Source organism: Thamnophis elegans, chromosome 14 (genome assembly GCF_009769535.1).
Source record: "Thamnophis elegans isolate rThaEle1 chromosome 14, rThaEle1.pri, whole genome shotgun sequence".
Taxonomy (NCBI): Eukaryota; Metazoa; Chordata; class Lepidosauria; order Squamata; family Colubridae; genus Thamnophis; species Thamnophis elegans.
Window position 1 is genome coordinate 2,841,467 of NC_045554.1, and position 17,223 is coordinate 2,858,689.

The window sequence follows — 17,223 nt, forward strand, 5'->3', positions numbered from 1 at the left end:
TAAAAGGGCTTTGCATCTCTAAGTGGGTTAATTGTCCTCCTGGAAGTTTTGAGAACAAGACTAAGTGTCCTAGGCGAGACAGAAAGACAACGTTCTTCATATCAGATCCTCACTCAGCTCTAGAAACCTGGTCAGAAGGCCAAGCAATAGCCTATCTCTGCTTTTTTTCTTAAGTTGGGAAAAGGCGGGTTGGGTTATGTCGATCTTCCCTGGGCTGGGCGTGATTCATGCTTCAATGGGAAGGTAACGATTTCCCACCACCTACCCAAGCATTTCATTCTGGTTTGCAATACAAATTGTTCATCTTTGTGCACTAATTGGCAGGGATAATATTACGATCCAAAATAAAACCTCTGCTTTTTCCCCCGTTGCCTGTTCATCCCGGACACGGTTAGTTTAAATGTCAGAAAGCGGGACATTAAAATTAAGAGGAAGTTTTGATTTGACAGGTCCGATAATTGCAAAGGGTTAAAAACAAAAGAGAGAGAAAGAACTTTGGGAAATTGCAACTTCCACGCTCTTCCCAGACACTGTCCAATTCCACTTCTTTAAATACCAAGATCTCCATTGGTCTGTCATGTTTTATTCTCTTTTAAGGGGCGACTGAATGCCTGTATTTGAACTTTATTTCCAAATCCCCTAGAAGAATGTCTGAAGCATCTTAAAAGCAAATTTTATGTGACGCACAAAAGATCTGATAGTCAATTTTTTTTAAAAAAAATATTCATAAGAAGTTTGCTACCTTTTACGTGGAAACAGCTTGGAAAAGGACAGGTGGCATTTGTGATGGTGGCATCTGATTGGCTTCACCCATAAACCAGGTAGCCTGATCCAAGGTCCTGGCCGAGGTGGTGCAGTGGTTAAATGCAGCACTGCAGGCTACTTCAGCTGACTGCAGTTCTGCAGTTCGGCTGTTCAAATCTCACCGGCTCAAGGTTGACTCAGCCTTCCATCCTTCCGAGGTGGGTGAAATGAGGACCCGGATTGTTGTTGGGGGCGATATGCTGACTCTGTAAACCACTTAGAGAGGGCTGAAAGCCCTATGAAGCGGTAGATAAGTCGTAACTGCTATTGCCATTGCTATTCCTTCCTTCTAGATTTACAGTCCATGGACGGCGTTTGTATCTGGTATAAGATTTAGTAAAACGGCAGGGACTGGACTTAATTTTAGCAGCTTAGAGTGGCTTTTAGGGTAGGGAGGCCTGTTTTAGCCACGGTGGTGCGGTGGTTAGAATGAGTATTGCAGGTTAAACTCTTTCCCACTGCTAGCAGTTGGATCCTGGCCGGCTCAAGGTTGACTCAGCCTTCCATCCTTCTTCCCAAGGTCAGTAAAATGAGGATCCAGATTGTTGGGGGCAAGAGGTTGACTTTGTAAACCTCTTAGAGGGGGCTGTGAAGAACCATGAAGCGGTATATAAACCGAAGCGCTGTTGCTAGCGCCCGAAACGCCGAGCTCATTTTACCAAGCGCGATCAGTCAAATGTCCTTTTCGTTTTAAGTTTCAGCCGTGGAAGAAATTCGTTTGATTTATTTATTTTTTTGTCACATACAAAATATAGCAAGTGCAATCACTATCTTTAAGAGCCACAGTTGCGCAGTGGTTAAAATGCAGTATTGCAGGCTAATTCTGCCCACTGCCAAGAGTTTGATCCCGATCGCCTGAAGTTTGACTCAGCCTTCCATCCTTCTTCCCAAGGTCAGTAAAATAAGGACCCAGATTATTGGGGGTCAAGAGGTTGGCTTTGTAAACCGCTTAGAGGGGGGATGTGAAGCACCATGAAGCGGTATATAAGTCTAAGCGCTATTGCTAGCGCCCGAAACGTCGAGCTCATTTTACCAAGCACGATCAGTCAAACGTCCTTTTCGTTTTAAATTTCATCGGTGGAAGAATTCGTTTGATTTAATGTTTTTGGGGGGGAAATGTGTGCTTCTAAAATACATTTTTAACATCTTCACTTTGGTGCATTTCTCTTTGACGACCCGTACTGTCTATGGCAGTGGTTCCCAAACTTGGCAACTTTAAGACTTGTGGACTTCAACTCCCAGCAGAGGGAGTTGAAGTCCACAAGTCTTAAAGTTGCCAAGTTTGGGAACCACTGGTCTATGGCGGTGATGGTGAACTTATGGCACGCGTGCCACAGGCTGCACATAGAGCCCTCTCTGTGGGCACGCAAGCTATCGCCCAGCACGTGCTTCCCACTGGCCAGCTGATTTTTGGGTCTCTGCCATGCACATGCGTAAGGGGGGGGTTGCCCACATGCAAGGGGGGCAGGGGGTTAGCGTGGGGCAATGTGACGCGCCCCCACACCCCGTTTTTGGTTTCAGGAGGCTTCAGGGAGTCCTGCTAGCGTCAAATGGGGTGTAGGAGGGGTGTGGCACTAGGGGTGTAGTTTGCTAGCAGTTGCAAAACTTACAATAGCACATGGCACTTTCTAACAGCCAGCTTCCAAAAACACTCAGATCAGATCAGCCCAACATCTAAGGAAACAGAGAGCTAACAGTCCTTCTGGCTCCCTCTTATGGCCGATCGAGGAAACAGCAACCAGTCACATTTTACAGTATGATTTAAAGAAACAGGTACAGCATTGCTGTATGATTTATATATTGCCAACCCAACCGTTAGATTATATTCCTAACAGGTGTGGGCACACGCACGGGCGCTGTTGCACACGGGCGCACACTTTTGGCACGCAAAGACAAAATGGTTTGCCATCACTGGTATATGGTTTTGCGTTTCCTCCGTCGTTTGGACTTTATCTGGGAGGACATTGTGTCCTAAAAGGACATTACATCTCGGAGCAAGAAACAGCAGAGTGGACCGTGATATTCCGTAGATTTAGTGATATTCCGCGGCTTACGACTCCGGAGGGGGAAGATGTAGTTTTTAGCAACCCCGCTACCGGAGCTCCATTGTGATGGCAACGAAGCCCCGTTTATACCAGCAAGTAAACAGCACCGTCTTAATTAATTCCTGGTTATTGCTGCTACCCCCTTTTGGCTCTCCGGGTGGGAAGCGCGCAAATATTCCTTTTATTACCTGGTGTCCACTGTGTGCAATCATAAGTGATTATAGCTAGATGAACTTGCAAAGATGTGCTCTACTTCTTCCAGAGACGTGTTAGGAGCTTCGTAGCATGTTCTCCGCTGCTCCTTGGGTGTGTGTGTGTGTGTCTTTCAGGAGAACTTCACCCGGGGGCGGGGGAAGGGAGCATTTCCTTTTTTTTATTTTTAATAAATTTGTATTTTAAACACATAAACACATCAACAAAAACAAACACATAACTTAAAAGCAACATAGGAACAATAAGTTCCATCGTGTATCATACCGCAGTTCCGAATCGGTTTCTTTGCAATTAGTGTTTTCCCTTCTATAAATTTCTATCTTGCTATAATCTCCTTATTCGTTATCCATTTTTATGTACAATTCTTTATTTATTTATACTTAGCTACTTATGACCAAATATTATTCACCTATATTATGCTTTATATTTTTACTGTCATTTATTCTCTTACATACAGTTATAGGTATACATTCACATAGTTATTCTTTTTCGTTGCCATTCTTATATTATTATTATCCATTTGAAAGGTTATAAGGTACAGTCTGGAATGCTTTGTTTACCATCCTTCGCACCTGCTAAGACACCACCTTGTTTTCTCTTTCTTTTCTTTTCTCCCTCCCTTCCTTCTCTACTTCCTTCCTTCCTCCTCTCCATCCCCTTCTTCCTTCCCTTACCTCTTCCCTACTCCTACCCTCTTTCTTCTCCTTCCTACCCTCTCTCCTTCTCTTTTTCTCTCTTCCTCCCTCCTCTCCTTCTCTTTCTCTCCCTCCCACCCACCTCTCCTTACCTCTTTCTTCTTCCCCTACCTCTCCTCCACATCTCACCTTATTTTCTCTTTCTTTTCTCCCTCCCTTCCTTCTCCCTTCCTTCCTCCTCTCCGTCCCCTTCTTCCTTCCCTTACCTCTTCCCTACTCCTACCCTCTTTCTTCTCCTTCCTACCTTCTCTCCTTCTCTTTCTTTCTCTTCCTCCCTCCTTTTCTTCTTTTTCTTTCCGGGAAGGGAGCATTTCCACATAGGTTTCTGGATGCCCCCGAAAACCAGCCTGGGTCGTCGATGGTCAGGTTTGCATGGTCATCCCATTGCCGTGGCTTGGTTTTTATTAACTCCGAGAGGGGCTCTGTTTTGGCTTTATCTTCAGAAGGTTCCCCTCTCACACATAGGCGCTACTCGTTCCCGGCTCTAGGGGGCAATGCTTATCTCTGTTTCAAAGCTGAAGAGCCAGCGCTCTCCGAAGACGTCTCCGTGGTCATGTGGCCAGCATGACTCGATGCCGAAGGCGCACGGAACGCTGTTCCCTTCCCACCAAAGGTGGTTCCTATTTTTCTACTTGCATTTTTACAAGCTTTCGAACTGCTCGGTTGGCAGAAGCTGGGACAAGTCACGGGAGCTCACTCTGTTACGCGGCGCTAGGGATTCGAACTGCTGAACTGCCAGCCTTTCTGATTGACAAGCTCAGTGTCTTAGCCCCTGAGCCACCGCGTCCCTAGGATGCTTCTTACCGCATAGTAAATTGAACACAAATGGCTATTGTTCTTTGATTCTCCGTGCGTCCCCGGCGGTAGAGGAAGCTTGAGGAGATCCCAAATTAAGCCCACCTATTCAGAATAAGCCATGTTTTTGGCGCCCATCGGCCGGCTCATTTATAACGATGGAGCTGTGGGTTTGAAAGATAATCGTCCCGCTCGTATTTTCTGGGCAAAAGTGGTGAATGGCTTTTAGAGCAGGCTCCCTTCCTAATGTTGCTTGTAATCCAGGTCAAATTAATTACTTTGGAATGCCGCCCCGATTTGATTGCAGTGCTGGCTCTCCAGTCGGTCAGAAGATCCCCCTGGTTCATGGAAGCCAGTAGTATCTTTATGGGGAAGGTCGGCCTCTTGGCTCTGCCGAATTCGGAGAAAAGGCAGGCTGATAAATTGGGAAAGGAATTTTACCTCCAGAGCTTTTCCTTCCTCCCTCCCTCCCTCCCTCCCTCTATCTTTCCTTTCTTCCCCCCTCCTTCCCTCTATCTCTCCTTCTTTCCTTCCTCCCTCTATCTCTCCTTCCTTCCTCCTTCCCTCCCTCCCTCCCTCTATCTCTCCTTTCTCCTTCCCTCTATCTCTCGTTCCTCCTTTCTTTCCTCCCTCTCTCTTTCTTTCCTTCCATCCTCCCTCCCCCATTCTCCACCTCTCCCTCCCTCTATCTCTCCTTCCCTCCTTCCCTCCCACTCTCCTTCCTTTCACCCTCCCTCTATCTCTCTTTCCTCCCTCCTCCCTCTATCTCCCTTCCTTTCTCTTGCCCTCTCTATCTCTCCTTCCTACTTCCTCCCCTCCCTCCCTCCCACTCTCCTTCCTTCCACCCTCCACCCCTCCCTCTTACTTACCATCTCTCGTCCCTCCCTCCCTCCTTCCCTCCCTCCCTCCTTCTTTCCTTCCATCCTCCCTCCCTCATTCTCCACCTCTCCCTTCCTCCCTCTATCTCCCCCTTCCTTCCTTCCTTCCTTCCTTCCTTCCTTCCTTCCTTCCTTCCTTCCTTCCTTCCTCTCCCCCCCCCCCCCAATAAGGAGGAAGACAAGGACAGATGGTGCACAGCTTCCTTGGCAGCATTATACTGTGAATTTTTGGGGGTGGGGTGGGGGGAGGAAGACCCCTGTGATCTCGAGCGCGTAACTTGAGCATCCCAAGTGGCCCCTCCTGCCTTTGTTTGAGTTTGTTTTTACACACCCAGCGAGATCGGCAGCAAAATCTGTCGGAGGGACAGCTGGGTGTTGCTGATCCATCTGATGCCGAGCCTTGGAGCAATTAGACGAGGAGAGGGTTTAATTAAGCATATTCATTTCTTTCCTGGAACGGCTTCCTTCCGAGAAGCCGCCATCTCCTTCTCCTGGCCTGTCCAAGGCTTGTGTTAGTTGTGTTTCACCACAGCCCTGTCTACTGAGGGACACGCCCGGTGGCCTTCGTGTTGGGCCACCCCGTTCGCCCGTTGCCTGTTTTCCAGAAGATCCAATTCATCTCCGGCCTCTCTGATATGAAGGTCTGAATTCCGATACAGCTTAGAATTCTGGTTTGTGGTGTAGCGTGGAGGGTAATTGAGGCCTCTCTTCGGCCGTTTGTATTGTTAATACTGCCAAAACTCCAACACAAGTGCGGACAGTCAAGGCTACGGTTTCCCCAGTTGCCATGGATGGCTGTGAAGGTTGGACCACAAGGACGGCTGGGCGCCAAAGAATGGAGGCCTTTGAACTCTGGTGCTGGAGAAGACTCCTGCATTGAGTCCCTTGGACTGCAAGGCCATCCATCTGGTCAGTCCTAGAGGAGATCAACCCTGACTGCTCTTTAGAAGGCCAGATCCTGAAGAGGAAACTCAAAGACTTTGGCCACCTGATGAGAAGGAAGAAGGACTCCCTGGAGAAGAGCCTCATGCTGGGAACGATGGAGGGCAAAAGAAGAAGGACTGCAAGGCCATCCATCTGGTCAGTCCTAGAGGAGATACACCCTGACTGCTCTTTAGAAGGCCAGATCCTGAAGATGAAACTCAAAAGACTTTGTTCCACCTAATGAGAAGGAAGAAGGACTCCCTGGAGAAGAGCCTCATGCTGGGAAAGACTGAGGGCAAAAGAAGAAGAAAGGGATGGCAGAGAAGGAGGTGGCTGGATGGAGTCACCAAAGCAATTGGCATGAGCTTCTATGGACACCGGGGGATGGTAGAGGACAGGAAGGCTTGGAGGAACGTTGTCCATGGGGTTGCGATGGGTCTGACACGACTTTGCAACTAACAACAATGGAGGAAGAACCTGGCCAGTTCTGAGGTCTGGACCGTCCTGGGTCAATGGGCTGATGGAAATTCTGGTAGCGCAGCTTTAACGAAGAAAGCGGAATTAGTTTGCCTGGCAGTTCTTGTCTATTCTACCTGGTGAGGCTGACAGGTGCCTGTCTTGTCATCAGGCAGTGGAAGAGTCGGACTCACCTGGGTTGGTTGCTTGATGGACGGCTGTCTTCGTTAACAAAGAAGGAGATGCTGATTTCCTGGGCTTCTTCGTTTCCACTGTTTGGAATATCACGGCAACCCCAGATGAAGATTGATGACCGGTGTCCCATATCTGGCTCACTCTGGTTTATTTATCTTTTGCTCTGCAAGTGTGGGACCTCCCTCTTTTATGTTTTCCTTCCTTCATCCCTCTCTCAATTCCTCCCTCCCTCTTTCATGCATTCCATCATTCATCTCTCTCTCAATTCCTTCCTTCCTTCCTCATACTCTCCCTCTCTCTCTCTGTCCTTCCTTCCTCCCTCCCTCACATCCTCCCTCCTTTTCTTCCCCCCTCCCTCCCTCTTTTATGCATTCCATCATTCATCTCTCTCTCAATTCCTTCCTTCCTCATACTCTCCCTCTCTCTCTGTCCTTCCTTCCCTCCCTCACATCCTTCCTCCTTTCCTTCCTCCCTCCCTCCCTCCCTCTTTCATGCATTCCATCATTCATCTCTCTCTCAATTCCTTCCTTCCTTCCTCATACTCTCCCTCTCTCTCTGACCTTCCTTCCTCCCTCCCTCACATCCTCCCTCCTTTTCTTCCCCCCTCCCTCCCTCTTTTATGCATTCCATCATTCATCTCTCTCTCAATTCCTTCCTTCCTCATACTCTCCCTCTCTCTCTGTCCTTCCTTCCTCCCTCCCTCACATCCTTCCTCCTTTCCTTCCTCCCTCCCTCCCTCTTTCATGCATTCCATCATTCATCTCTCTCTCAATTCCTTCCTTCCCCTTTCCCCTTCTCTGTTCTTCCTTCCTCCCTCCCTCACACCCTCCCTCCTTTCCTTCCTTCCTCCCTCCCTCCCTCCCTCCCTCTTTCATGCATTCCATCATTCATCTCTCTCTCAATTCCTTCCTTCCTCATACTCCCTCTCTCTCTGTCCTTCCTTCCTTCCTCCCTCACACCCTCCCTCCTTTCCTTCCTTCCTCCCTCTTTTATGCATTCCATCATCATCTCTCTCTCAATTCCTTCCTTCCTATACTCTCCCTCTCTCTGTGTCCTTCCTTTCTTCCCTCCCTCACATCCTCCCTCCTTTCCTTCCTCCCTCTTTCATGCATTCCATCATTCATCTCTCTCTCAATTCCTTCCTTCCTTCCTCATACTCCCTGTCCTTCCTTCCTCCCACCCTCACATCCTCCCTCCCTTCCTCCCTCCCTCTTTCATGCATTCCATCATTCATCTCTTCCTTCCTTCCTTCCTTCCTCCCTCCCTCCCCTCCTTCTTACCTACCTACCTAACTACCCATTTCTATATGCTTCCCTCCTCCCTCCTTATTTCATGTTTTCTTCCTCCTGTCCTCCCTTCTTCCTTCCTTCCACCTTTCTAGAGCGCATAAGAATTCCTACGGGAAGGGACTGATGGCCCCTCCCTCCCCCCTCTCTCTCTCTTTCTTTCTCTCTCTCTCTCTCTCTCTTTCTCTCTCTCTCTCGTTCTTTATTTAGGCTCTGTTTAGAGACGTGCCTGGGCGTTCTCCTGTCTGGCAGGCGTTGTGTGGAAAGCCAGCCAGCAGCGTAATGATGGGGCACTGAGCTATTTTGGCACCGTTGGGGAGGAAAGCGCTTTGCCTCTTCCCCGTCTGCCGCGAGTCCCTTCCGATTCCAGGCCGAGGATACGGCGGCTCGAGTCTCAAGTAGCAGATGCCGTCATTCTCTCCCTGCTTCAATGCCTGGCTCGCCAGAGCTAATAGCCCCTTATTACAATTAGATTAATTACTATTAACTCTCAGGTGGCGATATCAAAATTAGCCTGCGCTGGTGACAACATAGGATGCCTTTTACAGGCAGTCCTCACTTAGCGACCATAAATTGGGACTGGCAATTCCATCACTAGGCCCAGGGGTCACTAAGGGGGAAAAAACAATGTGAAAAACCAAAGGGGCTCGCTTTCCTTTCGCTCATTAAGTGAATCATTTAAGTGGTCATTTTGTGCTTAACTGCGGGACTCTGCATCTATCCATTCATCATCCAGCCATCCCTCCATCAATCCCTCCATCCTCCATTTCTATATCCCGCTATCCCTCCATCCTCCATTCCTCCATCATCTTCTATTTACTATCATCTCTCCCTCCCTCCTCATCCATCCATCCATCATCATTCAGCCAACTTTCTATCAATCCATTCTCTATTTCTGCATACATACATTCTCCATCCATCCATCCATCATCTTCCATCCATTATCCTCCATCCAGCCATCCCTCCATCAATCCATCCATTCTCCATTTCTACATCCAGCTATCCATCCATCCATCATCATCCCTCCCTTCCTCCCTCATCCATCCCTCATCAACCATTCAGCCAACTTTCTATCAATCCATTCTCCATTTCTATATACATCCATCCTTCATCCATCCATCATCTTCCATTCATCGTCTTTCATCTAGCCATCCCTCCATCAATCCATCCATTCTCCATTTCTACATCCAGCTATCCATCCATCCATCATCATCCCTCCCTTCCTCCCTCATCCATCCCTCATCAACCATTCAGCCAACTTTCTATCAATCCATTCTCCATTTCTATATACATCCATCCTTCATCCATCCATCATCTTCCATTCATCGTCTTTCATCTAGCCATCCCTCCATCAATCCATCCATTCTCCATTTCTACATCCAGCTATCCATCCATCCATCCTTCATCCATCCATCATCATCCCTCCCTCCCTCATCCATCCATCATCAACCATTCAGCCAACTTTCTATCAATCCATTCTCCATTTCTATATACATCCATCTACCCATCATCTTCCATTCATCGTCTTTCATCCAGCCATCCTTCCATCAATCCATCCATTCTCCATTTCTACATCCAGCTATCCATCCATCCATCATCATCCCTCCCTTCCTCCCTCATCAACCATTCAGCCAACTTTCTATCAATCCATTCTCCATTTCTATATACATCCATCCTTCATCCATCCATCATCTTCCATTCATCGTCTTTCATCCAGCCATCCCTCCATCAATCGCTCCATCCTCCATTTCTACATCCAGCTGTCCCTCCATCCTTCATCCCTCCATCATCTTCTATTTACCATCATCCCTCCCTCCCTCCCCATCCATCCATCATTTATTCAGTCAACTTTCTATCAATCCATTCTCTATTTCTACATACATACATTCTTCATCCATCCATCCATCCATCCATCATCTTCCATCCATTGTCCTCCATCCAGCCAACCCTCCACCAATCCATCCGTCCTCCATTTCTACATCCATGCGTCCATCCATCTTTCATCCACCCATTTATCCTTCATCCCTCCCTCCCTCCCAAGTATCCTCACATCCTCTCTCGCAAAGGACAAGCTACCTCAATAAGTTTCCCCAGCAAAAAATTTTGTTTAGCTGCGCCTAGCAAAATACTCAAAAACTGTCGCAAGTAGCAAAACTCCCGAAAGAAAGAAAGAAAGGAAAGAGAAGAAAAAGCTTCTTTTTCGTACATGACGAATGTGCATAATTTATTTCAGCATCTGGGCCTGAAAAGTTTGCCTTCCAAATTTTCTTTGGTTTCTTCAACAATGGCTGAAAATTGGGACTTATCATGTAAATGCTGACAGATATGAACATGTGTCAACCGGAGTGGCTGCCTGACAAAACTTCGCATTGTGGGGAAATGTTAATTTTTTGCTGCCTTAAGTGCATCCCCCCCTCCCCTCTTCCTCCCTCCCCTCCCCACCCCATTTTTTTTTTTTTTGCTTAATCTAGCCTTTTCAAAGTCAAGCTGAGCCTGTTGCACTTCAGTTTTAGATTAATTCTTCCTTGCCTATGCAGAAAACTTGTCAGGTGGCCCAGCTATTCTCTGAGCAGAAAATCATTTCTTTAAAGCCACGGATTTCCTGCCTTTTGGAAATAAATGCAGTGGCGGCGGCGGCTGGGGGGGGGGGGGGACAGAAAAAGCAGCAGGTGCATCGGAAAAAAAAGGAAGAAATATCGCTCTCCGGCTTGCAGGAATGTCTCCCGGACAGAAGATGGAGCTTTCTGCCTTGCCTTGTTTCCTTCTTCCCTTCTTTCTCCAACCCATTTTGGAATGAGAATTCTGGTTAAAATGTCCAAAGGGGTTGAGGTTCGGATGTAGAAAATTAAGAAACTCCTTTTATGGGTTTGGCGTGTGGAAACAGAAACAGAATAACAGAGTTGGAAGGGACCTTGGAGGTCTTCTAGTCCAACCCCCTGCTTAGGCAAGAAATAGTAATAGAGAGGAAGGGAAGAGAAGGGAAGGGAAGAAGGAAGGAAGGAAGGAAGGAAGGAAGGAAGGAAGGAAGGAAGAAAGAAAGAAAAAAGAATAACAGAGTTGGAAGAGACTTGGAGGTCTTCTAGTCCAACCCCCTGCTCAGGCGAAAAGAACTTCATCATTTTTTTTGGGGGGGGGGCAGCGTAGCCAGAAAAAAACCCGCCCAGATCATAAATCCTGGAGCCCCACTTAGATTAAAAAACCTTAACGTATTTAACATGAAAGTTACAAAGATAAGAGAAGCAGAACTTCGGGCCAGTTCAGCAGTCTTGGGGAGGAGGGGGAATGGAGAAAGGGGGAAAACCACACACACACACACACACACACACACACTCAACCTCTTCCTGGGGAGCCCTCCGAGCAAATTTCCTGCCCAGCGTTTCAAACGTCTTCCGGCTCGGTGCCAGGCAGATCGGGAGCATCTGCTGAGCTTTCCCTGGTTAGCTGTGGGCATCTGGCCCGAGATTTAAGAGTTTCATTAGACGCCACGGAGTAAAATAGCTTGCACTCCGGCGGGCCTGGGTTTATTTCGGGTGGCGCGTGAAAGCTCGCCGTTGCTGTTTCGATGCCCCGGGAGCGTCCTTACGAGCCCCTTGTTCTCCGTCCCTGATCCCACGCTGGGAAAGCTGCGCTCTCGGCCCGTTAGACCTGCCCTTAAATCCCTTCCCATCCCCGAAGAGCGTCACGCAGGCTACGTCTGCAGCCTTTTATGGCTGTTCCTCTTAACAAACTCTCCTCGGGATTGGCTTCGTACGTTCCTTTTCTCTTTTAAGCATAACCTGTGCCGTCTTTTCAAAAAGGTGAGCTGCATTTTTGGGGTGCCAGTGTGCCTCCCATTGAGGTGTCCATACAGGACAATGCTGACTGCCCCCCCCGTCTGCACTCTTCAGGGGACCCCGAGGGCACGGATGAATCTCCAAGGGGTCTCGGTGACTCTCAGAGGGAGCACCAACGACCAGATGACTGTAAGGGATACAAATCCTCACATCCTCCACCATTCTGCCGGAACTGAAGAAGCTTCTTGGATGAAAGAAGAAAAACCAAGGAAAGTCCAGTTTCCTCTTGGGGAAAAAAACACCTTTGGGACAACAAAGATTGGGAATTTCCGTAAGACAAGAAACCACAATAATCTCTGTGCGCACATAACCCATTGGAAGGGAAATTTTGGAATGAGAATTCTGGTTAAAATGTCCAAAGGGGTTGAGGTTCGGACGTAGAAAATTAAGAAACTCCTTTTATGGGTTTGGTGTGCAGAAACAGAAACAGAATAAGAGAGTTGGAAGGGACCTTGGAGGTCTTCTAGTCCAACCCCCTGCTCAGGCAGGAAGCCCAACACCACTTCAGACAAATGGTTATCCAATCTCTTTAAAAACCTTCAGTAATAGAGAGGAAGGGAAGGGAAGGAAAGGGAGGAAGGAAGGAAGGAAGGGAAAAAAAGGATAACAGAGTTGGAAGGGACCTTGGAGGTCTTCTAGTCCAACCCCCTGCTTAGGCAAGAAACCCTACACCACTTAGGACAAATGATTATCCAATCTCTTTAAAAACCTTCAGTAATAGAGAGGAAGGGAAGGAAGGAAGGAAGGAAGGACGGAAGGGAAAAAAAGGATACTTGAGAGACCGCCTCCTGCCAATTACCTCCTCGCGACCCATTAGATCGCATAGATTGGGCTTCCTCCGAGTTCCATCTGCCAGTCAGTGTCGACTGGCAACTACGCGGAGGAGAGCCTTTTCAGTAGCAGCTCCGACCCTTTGGAACGATCTCCCCGTGGAGATTCGCACCCTCACCACCCTCCAGACCTTCCGCACAGCCCTCAAGACCTGGCTATCCCGTCAGGCCTGGGGTTAAAGATTATAATCCATCCCCGCCCGAATGATGAATGTTGCTCTATTCTTTTAATTATGTATTGTCCTATATGTCATTGTATGTTTCCCCTTCCTACATAAGTTGTAAGCCGCCCTGAGTCCCCTCAGGGAAAAGGGCGGCCTATAAATAAACTTAACCATAACCATAACAGAGTTGGAAGGGACCTTGGAGGTCTTCTAGTCCAATTCCCTACTTAGGCAAGAAACCTTACACCACTTAGGACAAATGATTATCCAATCTCTTTAAAAACCTTCAGTAATAGAAAGGAAGGGAAGGGAAGGGAACAGAAGGGACGAAGGAAGGAAGGAAGGAAGGAAGGAAGGAAGGAAGGAAGGAAGGAAGGAAGGAAAAAAAAGGATAACAGAGTTGGAAGGGACCTTGGAGGTCTTCTAGTCCAACCCCCTGCTTAGGCAAGAAACCCTACACCACTTGGGACAAAGTCTTCTTTAAAAGCCTCCAGTGTTGGAGAATTCACATCTTCCGGCCCAGCTCTGTGTGTTTATTGTGCAGGATTTCTCTGGCCCTTGGCTCAACGCTGGGGGATTGGCTGAAAACGTTGGCTCTGCGGTGTCATCGCAAGGTAACACATTTGTGACTTTCATCTTCCTGGTCTGGCACATTCAAGGATAAACCAGGCTTGGCGAGAAGACGCTATTCATTCCTCTGACCCGTGTGCAAATTGCGCGATGCGGCTGCAGGCGGTGCGCCATGTAGAAAGGCCCTGTGATTTTGCAGTCCTTCCTCCTCAGCCGGACCCGTTGAGAGATTTCCCCCCCCCTTTCTTTGTTTCTTCGTTTGATTTTCTGGGTATTTTCTCAGCAAGCACTGATTTATTTTCTTTTACAAATTGCTGTTTTCCTAACCTAGCAGGGTTCTATTCTATTCTCCTTGTTTTTCAACAGGTTTGTCTCTCTCCTCTTTTCGTTATAAGCATTTGCATTTCTTAGGGAAAGCTTCTCCTCCTCCTCCTCCTCCTCTTCCTCTTCCTCTTCCTTATCCTCCACCTCCTCTTCTTCCTCTTCCTCTCCTCCTCTTCTTCCTCTTCCTCTCTTCCTCCTTCTTCCTCTTCCTTCTCCACCTCTTCTTCCTCTTCATCTCTTCCTTCTTCCTCTTCTTCCTCCTCTTCTTCCTCTTCGTCTCCTCCTCCTTCTTCCTCTTCTTCCTCTTCCTTCTCTTCCACCTCCTCTTTTTCCTCTTCCTCTCCTCCTCCTCCTCCTCTTCCTCCTTCTTCCTCTTCCTTCTCCACCTCTTCTTCATCTCCTCCTTCTTCCCCTTCTTCTTCCTCTTCTTCCTTCTCTTCCACCTCCTTTTTCCTCTTCCTCCCCTCTTCCTCTTCCTCTTCCTCTCTTCCTCCTTCTTCCTCTTCTTCCTCCTTCTTCCTCTTCTTCCTCTTCCTTCTCCACCCCCCTCCTCCTCCTCTTCTTTTTCCTCTTCCTCCTCTTCTCCCCCTCCTCCTTGCAAAAACCACTCCCTTCTAGCACTGATGATGTTACCTAGTTGTGTCATGAAATGTCCACAAGAAAACGAAGCTCAGAGAGCCCGAAAGGCACCGGAGTTCCTCTTCCCCTCCTCCCCCTTGGAGTAAGGTGTGTATTTCAGGCCTCCTGAAATGCACCACATGACAATCACTGTAGTTGTATTTCTCCTTTTAAATTGTCCCCAGATTTCCTTTTATTCTGCCGCCCATCTGCCTCGTTGTATATGACACAGGGAAAAAGGCAAGGGGATGTTTAGGGCTTAACTTATTTTTATGCCCCGCTAACTCGATTGCCCTCTTATATTTTTAGTAGTCAGGGGAGCAAAGTATTACATTTAACTCATTTTAATATAGCTGCTCATAAAAGGTTGAGAGACTCCAGCGCCTGTCCGTTGCGGAACTGCAGACTGGGTCTCTCGCAAGTCATCAAGGTGGCCACTTTTGCTGCCTCTTGAAGGATCAACCTGTAAATAAATCAGCAGTTGCAAAGACCAAAGAAACTGAGGAAAGGATGTGGAGAATGGCACATTTTTAGCCTGGAGGAGCAAATATGGGAAAAGCTGAGAGCCTTGAAATATTGAATCTTCTCTCATTTTTAGTTGAGAAAGAAGGAAGGAAGGAGGGAAGGGGAAGGAGGAAGGAAGGAAGGGAAAGGAAGGAAGGAAGGAAGGGGAAGGAAGGAAGGAAAGAAGGGAAAGGAAGGAAGGGAAAGGAAGGAAGGAAGGAAGGAAGGGAAAGGAAGGAAGGAAGGACGGAAGGGAAAGGAAGAAGGAAGGGAAAGGAAGGAAGGAAAGAAGGGAAAGGAAGGAAGGGAAAGGAAGGAAGGAAGGATGGAAGGGGAAGGAAGGAAGGAAAGGGAAGGAAGGAAAGAAGGGAAAGGAAGGAAGGGAAAGGAAGGAAGGGATGGAAGGAAGGAAGGATGGAAGGGGAAGGAAGGAAATGGAAGGAGGGAAGGAAGGAAGGATGGAAGGAAGGGAAAGGAAGGAAGGAAGGAAGGGGAAGGAAGGAAGGAAAGAAGGGAAAGGAAAGGAAGGAAGGATGGAAGGGGAAGGAAGGAAGGAAAGGGAAGGAAGGAAAAAAGGAAAAGGAAGGAGGGAAGGGGAAGAAGGAAGGAAGGAAGATGCTTTTAAAAGACCAGGAAGATGGGTTGAAGGATGAACTGGAGAACATCAAGTGAAATTCTACCATATTTAGTTGGGGAGGTCCCAAGCGGCCATGTTGTTTTCCAGCTCGTACATCCAAAATGTCAAGTTTGAATTTCTAAGCGAGGCAGCCGTGTGATTTCAAGTGAACACTGGTTCATCATAAATAATACAGAAATAGGAAACAGCCAAGTAGTTTGCAAATCCCACTTTATGAGGGAGCCTACTGGGGACTCCTTGATAAGAGCTTTTGGCCTCTGCTTTTATTCTCTTCCCCGAGGGAGCCGGGAAGAGTCTTCTGAACATCCCGTCCAGCTTCTTGAGGAGTTGTTTTAAATTCTCCAAAACAGCTTCTTTTTTTTGTAGAAATAGCGCCCCCCTCCAAGAGAGAGTAAAGAAAGAGAAAGAGGAGAGAGAACGGAGAGAAAGAGAGAGAAAGAAAAGGAGAGAAAGAAACAGAAAGAGAGAGGAAAGGAGAGAAAGAGAAAGAAAAGGAGAGAAAGAAATAGAAAGAGAGAGGAAAGGAGAGAAAGAGAAAGAAAAGGAGAGAAAGAAACAGAAAGAGAGAGGAAAGGAGAGAAAGAGAAAGAAAAGGAGAGAAAGAAACAGAAAGAGAGAGGAAAGGAGAGAAAGAGAAAGAAAAGGAGAGAAAGAAACAGAAAGAGAGAGGAAAGGAGAGAAAGAGAAAGAAAAGGAGAGAGAGAAGTGAAAGTGAGGAAAAGGAGAGAGAGGGAAAGGAGAAAAATGAGAGTAAGATGGAGAGAGAGGACAAGGGAAAGAGGAACGAGAAAAAGAAGGACAGAAAGTTAGAGAAAGAAAAGGAGAGAAAGAGAGAAGAAGAGAAAGTGTCAGAGGGAGCAAAGAAGAGAGAAGCACGAGAAAGAGAAGAGAGAGAAAAGAGGGAGGGAGAGGACGGGAGAAAAAGGAATGAGAGAAAAAGAGAAGAAAGTGACAGAGAGAAAGAAGAAGAAGAGAGAAATGAGAGAGAGAGAAAGGGAAGGAGAGAAAGGGAGGAAAACCGGTTATGCACACGAAGAAAAGGAACGCAACAGCCAGCAATTAAAATGCATAGCATCTGTGCATCCAGATTCTTTGCATTTCATTAGTAATAATTGGCACCCATGTTGCGTTTTGTGGGAGTTCAGTTTTACGTCGAGAGGCGTCTCTCCTTCCAAAGCCTCTGAGCTAAATCGGAAGATTGCAAGCCACCCGGAGTCTCCTTGGGGGCCAGATGGGCAGCAAACAAATTTAATAAATAAAGAAAAAATAAAAAGAAGCAGCAACAATAATATAAAATAGAATGTACTAACTCCCCTTCCCTTTCTTACATATACCCAGATGCTACAAATACAATTTGCATTTGTATAAATACACGTAAGATCTAATCCAGGAAGCCCTCGACTTACAACAGGTTGTTAGCAACTGTTAAAAGTTATGACCTACCTGGAAAAG